Here is a 12,826-nt window from a genome sequence, read left to right on the forward strand (position 1 = left end):
TTGTTTTTCTGGTGTTGAGCTTCATGAGCTGCTTATATATTTTGGAGACTAATCCTTTGTCAGTTGATCCTTTTGCAATTATTCTCTCCCATTCTGAGGGCTGTCTGTCTTATTTATGATTTCTTTTATTGTGCAAAAGATTTTAAGTTTAATTAGGTCCCACTTGTTTCTTTTTCATTCCATTACTCTAGGAGGTGGGTGAAAGAGGATCTTGCTGTGATTTGTGTCATAGTGTTCTGCCTATAGTTTCTTCTAAGGGTTTTATAGTTTCTGGCCTTACATTTAGGTCTTTAATCTGTTTGGGGTTTATTTTTGTGCATGGTGTTAGGAAGTGTTCTAATTTCATTCTTTTACAGGTAGTTGTCTAGTTTTCCCATTACCACTTATTGAAGAGGCTGTTTATTCTTCATTGTATATTCTTGCCTTCCATGTAAAAGATAAGGTACACATAGGTATGTGGGTTAATCTCTGGGTTTTCTATTTTGTTCCATTGGAAAATATTTCTGTTTTTGTGCCAGTACCATATTGTCTTGATGACTGTAGCTTTGTAGTTTTGTCTGAAATCAAGAAGGTTGATTCTTATTGCTTTGATATTCAGTCTTTTGTGTTTCCATACAAATTGTGAAATGTTTTGTTCTAGTTCTGTGATTTGATAGGTATTTGATTCTTTTTGTTGCAGTGCTGAATGGAATGATTCTATTAATTTCTTGCTCCAGTTTTTGTTGTTATTGTATAGGAATGAAAAAGATTTCTGTGTATTGATTTTGTATCCTGTGTGTTTACTAAATTCATTGATTAGCTCTAGAATAACAACAACAAAACGCCCCAGAGAATTGCAGAAAGCCAAAGTAGAAGTAGAAATATATAAAAGAAATAAAAGTGATTTTTAAAAAGGTTCCAAAAGTTTAAATGGCTATAATAATAAAAACAACCACCACAGAAACAGAGAAAAATTAAAAAAGAGGAGAAAAAATTTAGAATCAACTACAGAATGAATCAGAATAAAGGAATGATAATGAATGCTTTTCCTGGTTCTCAGCTGTCAGTGTCCTTTCCCCTGCTGTGAGCCACAGTCCACCTCCACCTTCCTAGGAGGCCCTCCAGTACTGGAGAGGGCTGCACTCTAGACCTGCTGTGGGACAGCTCAGACTCTGATCTGACCCTACTCCTGTGTGTTCTTGCCTCCAATGTCCACAGCTGCTAGAGACAGAGCATTTCCTTTTGTGGGAACACTCATTGTCCTTTTATATATTCCATAGACATAGAGTCTACATAGCTGATTATGTGGATTTAATCTGCAGCTTGTATAGCTGGTGGGAAAGTTTTTGATCCTCTTTCTTAATCACTCCACTCTTGGAGCTCAATTGTGATTTTGTCTCCAGGTCTGCATGTGGGTCATCCATAGACGTTCGCTGCTGAGGTTGCCCTGGATGATTTGGGTCTGCCCCAGTGAGGACTGGCTGTGCAGGGGGCACTGCTGCTTGGATCACATGGACCCCAGCGGTGCCAGGTGCACAGGGAAGCAGGAGTCCACAGACACAGAAGATATGGCACTATTAGAGTTCTTTTCTAAACTCTGGCAGCTGGTGCTCAAAGGCCACCCTTGCCGGTCCTTCTCTATCACTCAGCACAGGAGGTGCTCAAAGGGCAACCATGGCCGGGGTCCTTCTCTGTTGCTCCACATGTCAGTTGCTCAATGTGCCACCCTCACTGAGGTCTTTCTCTATTGGTCAGCTGTTGGCACTGGCATGTGGGGAGAGAGAGGCTAGAGTGACGGCTCGACTCCCTGTGGTAGTGCCCTACCTCTGTGGCCTCCCAGCTTTCCTCCAACGGCATTCCCCATGTGGATTTCCTTCCTCCCATCCCCTCAGCTGTCTCCCCAAAGTCAACAGCAGTTCTTGCCCTGGTATTGCTCTCCAATCCCCACACTCCAGTACCAGCCACTATGCATTCCTGTGGACTTGCATCCCTGTGTGGTGTACAAAGGGCTGTGGTCCAGATTATCTGTGTGGTTCTCACACCATTCAGGCTTTCACAGATTAGCTGCTTCACTCTCTGACAGCCTCAAATGTTTCCTTTCTGTCCTAAACAGTTGCCCTGGATATGGGGATCTTACCCTTGCTTCAGCTCCCCTACTATCTGGATGCAGGCCGTTCTGCTCATTCTCCTCCTCTTTTTCCCTTCCTACCTTCATCCTACCAAGTTTTGTATGAGTCTTTATATTCCTTTCCAGTGGTCAGTGACTCCTGCCAATGCTCAGCTGGTGCTCTGTGAGGTCTTCTGCATCTGAAGGTATATTCATGACGCATCCTTGGAGAGAGATGTACTCCACATCCACCTACTCCTCTGCCATCTTGTCTTCTCTGAACTCCTTTAAAAACTTTAAATTTGTTTCTCACTCTTCTAAGGAATTGTTGTCAGTCTCCTTCGTGTATGTCTCTTCCTTTACAAGTCTTTCAATGTCAGTGTTGCTAGCATGCTATAAACTGGTTGTCTGTGTGTCCTCCCTACACCTTAGGTCTTTTGTTTAATCTTAATCTTTTAATTGCTAAAGACTTTGACTATGTGGATCACAGCAAACTGTGGAAATTTCTTCAAGAGATGGTAATACCAGACCACCTTACCTGCCTCCTGAGAAACCTGTATGCAGGTCAAGAAGCAATAGTTACACTCAGACGTGGATCAATGGACTGGTTCAAAATTGGGAAAAGAGTAGGTCAAGACTGTATACTGTCACCCTGCTTATTTAACTTATATGCAGAGTATATCATGTGAAATGCCTGGCTGGATGAAGCACGAGCTGGAATCAAGATTGCTGGGAGAAATACCAATAACCTCAGGTATGCAGATGGTACCACCTTAATGGCAGAGAGCAAAGAGAAACTAAAGAGCCTCTTGAAGAAGGTGAAACAGGAGAATGAAAAAGCTGGCTTAAAACTCAACATTAAAAAAAATAAGATCATGGCATCCTGTCATCTCTTCATGGGGAAAAAATGGAAACAGTGACAGATTTTATTTTCTTGGGCTCCAAAATCACTGTGGACTGTGACTGCAGCCACGAAATTAAAAGATGTTTGCTCCTTGGAAGAAAAGCTATGACAAACCTAGACAGTGAATTAAAATGCAGAGACATCACTTTGCCTACAAACGTCCACATAGTCAAAGCTATGGTTTTTCCAGTAGTCATGTATGGATGTGAGAGTTGGACCATAAAGCACGCTGAGTGCCAAAGAATTGAGGCTTTCATACTGTGGTGTTGGAGAAGACCCTTGAGAGTCACTTGGACAGCAAGGAGATCAAACCAGACAATCCTAAGGGAAATCAACCCTGAATCTCATTGGAAGGACTGTTGCTGAAGCTGAAGCTCTGATACTTTGGCCACCTGATGTGAGGAGCCAACTCATGGGAAAGACTCTGATGCTGGGAAACGTTGAGGACAGGAGGAGAATGGGGCGACAGAAGATGAGATGATTGGATGGTATCATTGACTCAATGGACATGAATTTGAACATACTTTGGGAAATAGTGAAGGACAGGGAAGCCTGGCGTACTGCAGTTCATGGGGTCACAAAGACTCGGAAACAGCTGAGCGACTGAACAACAACAACAATCTCTTAGAAGATGGGGTCTTTGGCAGATGTTTAGATCATGAGGGTGAAGCCCTCACAGTGGAATTAGTGCTCTTTTTTACCTTCAAGCTTCATTGAGATGTAATTGACATATAGCATTGTATAAGTTTAAGGGGTACACCATAAATTTGACTTTTATACATCATGAATGATTATTACACAAATTTAGGGAACACCTATCATCTCACATAGATACAGAAATAAAAAAATAGACAAAAATTTTTTCTAGTGATGAGAACTCTTAGGATTTACTCTCTTTGAAACTTTCATATTTAACATACAGCAACATTAATTATATTTATTTATCTTGTTGTACATTACATTCCTAGTACTTATTTATCTTGTAACTGGTAGTTTGTAGCTTTTTAACACCTTCATTCAATTCCCCTCCCCCCAGTTCCAGCCTCTGGTCACCACAAATCTGATATATATTTTTTTATGAGTTTGTTTGCTTTTGAAGTGCAATTGATCTACAATACTATGTTAGTTCCTGTTCCACAACATAGCAGTTTGGCATTTCTCTAAATTTAAAAATGATTACCACAATCAGTCTGGTTATGATGTCATCATTCAAATATATTAGGTATTTATTATATTCCCCCTATTGTACATAACTATCTATATCTGTATACATATGTATATATACATATACATTGGTATACATATATACATACACACACACACACACACACAGGTTCCTGATCTCTTAAGTTCAAATGCATTTTAACAACTCTGCATTTTTATACCCCCGATGCAGTGTTTTTGACTTCATGTTTAATATTCTGGGGCTTCCCTGGTGGCTCAGAGAGTAGAGAATCTGCCTGCATTTCAGGAGACCCAGGTTGGATCCCTGGGTTGGGAAGATCCCCTGGAGAAGGGAATGGCTACCCACTCCACTATTCTTGCATGGAGAATTTTATATCTTTTTGTTTTGTGTATCTCTTAATTACTTATTGCAGGTATACACAATTTTAATACCTTCATCTTTTACCCTCTCTCCTAACTTTACACACGGCTGATTTACGACCTTTATTGTACATTTGCCTTTATTAATGAGATTTTTTTCCTTTCATAATGTTCACGTTTCTTGTTGTGGCCTTTTCACTTAGAGAAGTCCCTTTAACATTTCTTATAAAGTTGGTATGGTATGAAATCTTTAGCTTTTGCTTGTCTGTAGCACTTTTGATTTTGCATCAAATCTGACTGAAAGCCTTGCTGACTAAATTATTCTTGGTTGTGAGTTTTCCTTTTTGTCACTTTACCTATTTTGGGCCACTACGTTTTGGCCTACAGAGTTTCTGCTGAAAAGTCAGCTGATAGCCTTATGCGAGTTCCCTGGTATGAAGCTTATTGCTTTTCCCTTGCTGCTTTTAATATTCTCTCTTTAACTTTTGACATTTTAATTACAGTGCGTCTTGTGTTCCTCTTTGAGCTGATCCTGTTTGGGACTCTCTGGTTTCCTGGACACAGACATCTGTTTCCTTTCTCAGGTTAGGGAAGTTTTCAGCTATTATGACTTTAAATGTGTTCTCTGCCCCTTTCTCTCTCTTCTCCTGAGATCCTTCTAAGGTGAATGCTGGTATGCTTGATGTTATCCTGGAGGTCTCTTAAACTGCCTTCATTTCTTTTTATTCTCTTTTTATCCCGTTCCTTTATACTGATTTCCCTTACTCTGTATTCCACCTTATCGATCTAGTCCTCTGTATCATCTAATCTGTTTTTGATTACTTCTAGTGTATTTTTCATTTAAGCTATTGTATTCTTCATCTCTGGTTCTTCTTTAGATTTTCTAACCCTGTTAAAAAATTCTAACTTCTCACTCTGTTCATCCAATCTTCTTCTGAGTTCTTTGAACATCTTTATGATTATTAACTTGAACTCTCTATAGGGTAGATTGCCTTTCTCTACTTCACTAGTTCTTCTTCTGGAATTTTATCCTTTTCCTTCATTTAGAGGATAACACTCTGTAGCCTCATTTTGCCCAAGTTATGGTTTTTTATTTCTATTTAATTGGCAGGTTGGTTATGTTTCCTGTTCTTGGAGAAGTGGCTTTTACAGGAGCTTTTGTATGCCTCCCAGCAGTATACTCCCTTCTATGAGCTCTATGCTTGAGGATTGCCCCTACTTAGGCTGGTGTTGGTCCTTCTGTTGTGGCAGGCTGACTACTGTGGGTGATCTGGTGTTATGCCTAGAGTCTGAGTCCCCGAAACTGAGAGAATAAGACGTCCACAGCAATGCAAAAGCATAAAGGGGTTTATTACTAGCTCGAGCCAGGGCCCAGGTTTCATCCAGCACAGTGGAATCCGACAAAAGCCCTGAGCTCTGAATCACATATACTTTTTTACAGACGGTTCTTTGTTTCTGTAACAGCATAGCTGGTTGGTTAAACCGTACTTTTAAACCTCGCATCCCTATCTGGATTGGCTTGGGTCTGGCGCGGGTGGGGGCTACGGGGATATTTCTGATTGGTCGAGCTACACTGCCTGCGGGAGTTCCCAGAGCCTCAGCCTTTCTCAGCCCTAGCCTGCCCCTTAGTGCCTGTCCTGGCTTCAGTTTGGTCCTAACATTCCCCCCAGTCTTTTTATCTTTGAGAGAAATCTTCCTCTCTATTCTGAGACACTGCCTGATATTGTTGCCTCAGTGCCATTACCTGAACGGTATTGACGCGGTCTTTTACAAAGGCAACAAGCTTAGTTATTATGCATGGACCAGAAGTAAGTATTAATAGTAGCACTATTAGAGGGCCCATGAGGGTGGAAATTAGCGTTGTTAACCATAGGGACTGTTGGAACCAGGACTCAAATTAATTTTGAGACTTTTTTTTTTTTAGCCCTTTTTTATCTTGCCAGGGACTCCCTGTTAACCTTGAGTGATTTACATAAAAACAACTTTTTTTTTTTTTTTTTAAACACAGGACATAGGCCCCCTGAGAGACTTCATACTCAAGATATTTTTTGGGAATTGGGATGGAGGTCTCTTTTATTTTGTAATTTTTTTTCTGCTGTGCATGGGCGTAGGCCTGCCTAGCAGAGCAGAAGTCTCTCTACCTGATCTAAGTTGGGGTTTTTCACATCTGAAACCAGCTTTTACCCTTGTAGTTGCAGCAATTTAGTTGGCCCCTCTGAGATGAAATAGACAAGGGCCAAACATGAGACCTAACAGGATGGTCATCTCTGGTCCCCGGAAAAAGAAGGCAACATTTGGGGTGAGGGTTACAGGGTTTGTGACCCCTTCTGATTGGCTGGTGGTGAGGCAACAGAGCAGTGCTCCAAGAATCTTGTGTTTAGTCTGATGTTACCATCTTTTACCTGGGTGGGGGCTCAAAGACATTGTTATGCATATTTTTCTGAGTAGGAACCAGGACTCTGTCTGGAGGCTGTACCAACCTTTGATAGTTTGTTTTTGTATCCCCTCCCTTCCCTGATTAGCAATTGTTTGAATCTATGCTTTGGAATCCAGGGAAGGCCAAGGAGGCTGAACAAAGTCTATGTCCTACAGATAAGAAACGGAGAACACAGAGCATATCTGTACTCCAGAGCCCCACAGAGTCCCGCTTAGTTTTAATTTTAGGGAACTAGGCAACAATGACTATGATAACTTCCTGTCAAAATGGGGCATAGGACTGCCCCAGCTTGGAACAATATAAGCTCTAATCTGAAAGTACACCCATAGCATCACCTAGGTATTTTCCAGGATATCTGAACCATAACTACTCTATTTTGACTTTTAATTGTAAACTGTTTTTTAATAGCCAAAGCAGATTTTACTGTTAATGACAGTGTTTTTCTAGATACGAGAAGATGCAAGAATTGGGACTCATAAAATCTTTTCCTGACAAGATCTAACTATCTGATGGCCTGTTCTGCCAGTTTTTCTCAGAGCACAGAGTGCCTCATTTCTGATTTTCACCCTGAACTCTTTTCAGGGGCATTCAAAGTCAGCAGTTGCAGGGGCCATGATTTAATCTTCATAGACGGAGATGGTGAGTGTCAGTCTTCAGTTGGCAGAGCCCCTTTTTGCTCATAAACTTGACCATGATTATGAGGGGGACACTTCATGACCATTTTATCCCATGGTACTGAGAGTGTCTATTTTCAGGTAAACAGGCCACTCAATGTGCTGTTACTGGACTAGGCCATGAAACAGTATCTAAAATTCTCTGGACCACCTGTCTTACTAGCTTTTTGGTCCAGGAAAATATTCCCTCTTGTTGCTTTTTGCCATATCTAGAGTTACACTGTTACCATCATTGATCTCATATGGGACTATATATTATTTTATTAGAGGCCTCATACACATACAGTGTAAGAAACAGCAATTTTGTAAAACAGGTGAAATACAAATAACATAGCCAGCAGTATTAGTAAAGTCACAAGTAAGACTTATGTTAAGAACTTTCATTAGATGTAGCCCAGTATATCTTCAGGTCATCTGACTTAGTCTGCCCTGTAGAATCTTTATCTTTCAGGGAAATTATATATTGGCACCATCTATAAGGAACATAGCCCAGTTTTTTTTAGTGTCAGTAGACTGATTATCTTTAGTATGATTTAATTTTTTTTATAAGTAAAATTTTCAGGGCCAACCAGTTAAAGTCTGGTAATAGAGAAATTTACCAAGATAACCCAGAACTAGACACAGGTTATTGGCCACAAACTCAACAATTGGATTGATTTTGAAACTAGCATAGGATCAGGCCTATGATAGAAAAGCATTTGACTTATATGTAAAGGTCTAAGAAGTCAAGAAAACATAAATGATCATACGAATCAGGTCCAGCATCTTGGGGAAGCTGTCTACCTCTGATGTCATCGTCTTCTCATCCTGGTGTAGTGTAGTTTTTCCTGATAAAAAAAGTCTTTCTATCCATGTTGAAGACAGTCTCTTAAATTATGTCTTTTTCCAGTCTTGGTTGCAGGTCATGAGGCATTTGATCTTCATCCAAAGAGAGATTACTGAGATAAGCTTTAGAAACAAACTTAGGGTGTTTTTCAAGAATTTAATTAAATTTTACATTAACATCTCATAACAGCAAAGAACTATCTAAGAGATGAGTCTTACTAGATGCAGACCTCCATTAACAAACTGGTATTTAACATTATGAAATATCTTTTTTTCCTTAAAGTTACCCTTATTTTTATTAAATATAACCAAATTAAGGCTAGTTTGTTTGCAAAATAGGTCTGTTCTCACTGATTTTGGTCTGATGATTTTTATAACCATAATTGATTATAGGCTTTTTATTTTGCTGAAACATTTATAGAGTCTCAGACTGAACTTTTAAAATAAAACAGGGCTGGGAAACTCACACCAAAGGCTTATCACAGATTCTGCCTAACAAATCTAGGTGAATTTTTCCCTTTTTAAGGTCTCAAAATTTTTTTTGAGATTTTTGTATCTGTGAGATAACCTTCCTAACTCATTTGATGAACTTACTGGAAACCTAAGAACTTTCAATTTATAGAGGAGTCAGAAAATATAATTGTTTTGTTTATAACATTTAATTTTACCAAAATATTGTCATAATTAGTTTGAGAGGAAGATTTTCTCTACTTTCTGAAAACATAAGATTTAAACCCATAATTTTTCAGATAGAAACCATAAAAGTTATAAGCATATTCACTGGTTCATTCAGTCCTTTTGCTAATTTTTATGAAGTCATCAGGTTTTTCATTAAAATACCAGGACATATCAGAATGTTAAAAACTCCATATAATTTTTAGGATAACTGTATTAGTAACTTTACCCTACATTATAATATGAGCAGATTTATTATTCATTTGATAATCTTTTTATGTAATTTAACCAACCAAATAAACACAGTTTAATATCTCTCTTTGGGATGCTACAGGGGCCCTCTGAAGCACCCCAAAGTTAGCTAGAGGCTAAAAGTGCTTCATAGAATGATTTAGGAAGTTTTGTCAACAAATATCAGAAAGGTTTTGAGCACTCAGTCAGATGGGACTGTGTCACTGTGAAACAATAGCTATTCACTCAGCCAAAGTAACAATATGGGATTTCAGAGGCAAATACAGAACAGATCATTTAAGAGGCAAATGAACTTAGATCTATTGTCAAATGCACCTCAACATCTGAAGAAAGTGTGTCCTTTTAAGAGAGAAAAGCCAAATTCAAGTTTTTGCGCCAGCTTATTTTTAGTCATTAACAGTCCCAAATTGTTTTAGCTTCTTTGTAAGAGGAAACTAACGTTCAGTAATAAATGTTTTAAAATTTTACTCTATTTGGAAGTGAGCTAGCTAGTCAGTGAACTTCTATCACTTAGTTTAGCACAACCCAATTTAAGTTACCCCAATTTGGACAGACTATTTCAGACAGATATTTTTAGAGCATAATTATTTTTAATAGAGTTTATCTAAAAGCTCATATCTCATTTACATTTTTTTGAAGTTTTTTTTTTTTACTTGAAGTAATTTTCTTGTTGACAAACTTGTAACAAATATAATATTTAACACATTAAACCTAAGTACAATGAAAAATTTTTTTTAACGTTAAGTACTCTAAGACAGGTCTATATTAAATAGGTCAACAAACAAATATTAATATCAGGTATTTAACATTGAATATTTCCTAGCTTACATGAACCTGAAATTTATTGTTTAATTTAGAATTGCTTGATTTGTAAACGCTTACCCCTTTTTCTTTTTAAGCCAAATAAATAGATCTCATATACAAATTGACCTCAAAAATATTACCCAGAGACAGAGACATACCAAGACATATTTAGACAGACACAGTGCAAGATCTAGCTTCAAGTCTTTTTTTTCTTTTCAGTGTCAGGAGTTAGAGATAGTCTAGATAAGTGTTCTTAAGAGCCCTGGTCTCAAGGCACAGGGAAAGAAAATCAAGTTCTAACAAATGGTGGCAGGTCTAAACCACATGGTAGCCAGACAAAGCAAAATGGCCATCAAAAATCACTACACAGATCACAGAGTTAACACACACACATATAAACCCAGCAGTCTTCTTCAAAGTGAAGGTGAAGTCGCTCAGTCGTATCAGACTGTTTGCGACCTGTGGACTGTAGCCCACCAAGCCTTTCTGTAACATCAAAGATTTTAAGGGAGGAAAGGAAGCCAGGTTGAAAGAAGAAAGGGGAAGAGGCGGGAGAGGGGGCAAAAGGGGTGGCCTTACAGACGTCTCCTGCCACCTACAGATACCCAGGCCTTACGGGATTTTTCCCTGGGCTTCCAGAGAAGGGAGGACTGGAACTCGGCCCTACCAGAAATCAGAACCAGAATTTGAGTTCTCTGCCAAGAGGAGGTGATCAGTCTCTAATCCTCAGCTCAGGCTGAGGGCCCTTCAACCAGATTTTTGCGTCTAGGACCAGGGGACTAGAAAAACAGGGAAGGATAGGAAGGGTTAAGGAGAGGAGACAGAGAGGGAAGGGGAAAGAGATCAATAAAGTTTCTTGTTTCTTACTGGTTGGGGCACTCTGGCCAGTTGTCCGCATCAGGAGGAGACCAGGGACAAAGGGTCCTGGTTGTGGCCGCTGGGTCTGGTCCATTGGCAGGCAAGCTGGCCCCTGAGTACCCCGAGTGGTCAGGATGTCAGTCTCGGCAAAGAAGAATCCCACCAGAGTCACCATTTGTTGCAGGAAGAGGGACCCCTTCCAGGGCCCGAAACTGGGCTCTTGTCTAACACTTGGAAATGAATTGTCCAAAGAGACATATGTGCTGACAAAGCAAGAGATTTTATTGGGAAAGGGCACCCGGGTGGAGAGCAGTAGGGTAAGGAAACCCAGGAGAACTGCTCTGCCGCGTGGCTCACAATGTACAGGCGGTGTTTCCTTTAAACCTTTCCCGAACTCTTCCTGTTGGTGGAGGCTTATTAGTTCCATATTTTTTATCAGGATCTCCTGTCATAAAACAACTCATGCAAATGGTTACTATGGTGCCTGGCCAGGGTGGGGCGGTTTTAATCAGTGTGCTTCTCCTAACAATTTCCCCTGCAAGATGGGGTATATAGCGGTGCCGTTGATTCAGGCTCCTTGAGATTCTTTGTTTTTTTTTCTTACATGTGTCGCCAACACCTGAGGGGTAGAAAATCCCTGTTGAGGCAAAAAAAAAAAAAAAAAAAAGAGAGGTTTTACCCAAAGATGGGAGGGGGGGGGACTTGGTCAGGGTGTCCGATCCGCAGTCGGAAGATGATATCTCGGACTTGGTGTACAGTTCCCAAGTCAAAGGTGCCTTCTGAGGGCCAGCCTACATGGAAGGTTGGCCACTCTGTGCTGCAAAAAGTTATTAATTTGTTTTTCTTCACCAGCACCAATAGATTTTGTGCTCTAGACTTAAAATCAGAAAAATGGTCAGTCATAAGGGACAACGGAGTGGAAGTCTCTTGCCCCATGATTATAGGAGAGAGCACAGGAGACAAGACGAACACACAGAGCAGTGACAACGCTGGCCCACACAAAGATGCGACGAACAGAGGAGAGACAAACCTCGGCCGAGAACACAGTACTAGGTCTTCCTGGGCCCCCTGAACCCTCCTCTCCCTCTAGGTTATCTTACCAACAAGGTGTTCACAGAGCCAGCCACCTTCCCAGCACGATGCCGGTCCTCGGCCTAACGCCGGCTAAGAAAACTAATTCGTCCCTGATTAAGCCTGACAAGAGCTCTCTTCTCACCAGAGCCAGCTGCCTTCCAGCGCGTAAGCTGGGCCTCGGTCTTACACTGGCTAACGAGACTTAACACCGGTGTTCAGATAGCTTTCCTCCAAGTGAGGAAACCCCTTCTACCGAGAGAGTGTTATTCTTCCTAGTTAAAGGGATTCCAGACAAGCCCCCAAATGTTATGCCCAGAGTCCAAGTCCCCAAAACTGAGAGAATAAGACGTCCACAGCAATGCAAAAGCATAAAGGGGTTTATTACTAGCTCGAGCCAGGGCCCAGGTTTCATCCAGCACAGTGGAATCCGACAAAGGCCCTGAGCTCTGAATCACATATACTTTTATACAGATGGTTCTTTGTTTCTGTAACAGCATAGCTGATTGGTTAAACCGTATGCGCACGCGGGACTTTTAAACCTCGCATCCCTATCTGGATTGGCTCGGGTCTGGTGCAGGCAGGGGCTACGGGGATTTTTCTGATTGGTTGAGCTACACTGCCTGCGGGAGTTCCCAGAGCCTCAGCTTTTCTCAGGCCTAGCCTGCCCCTTAGTGCCTGTCCTGGCTTCAGTT

Source organism: Oryx dammah, unplaced genomic scaffold (assembly GCF_014754425.2).
Source record: "Oryx dammah isolate SB20612 unplaced genomic scaffold, SCBI_Odam_1.1 HiC_scaffold_28, whole genome shotgun sequence".
NCBI lineage: Eukaryota > Metazoa > Chordata > Mammalia > Artiodactyla > Bovidae > Oryx > Oryx dammah.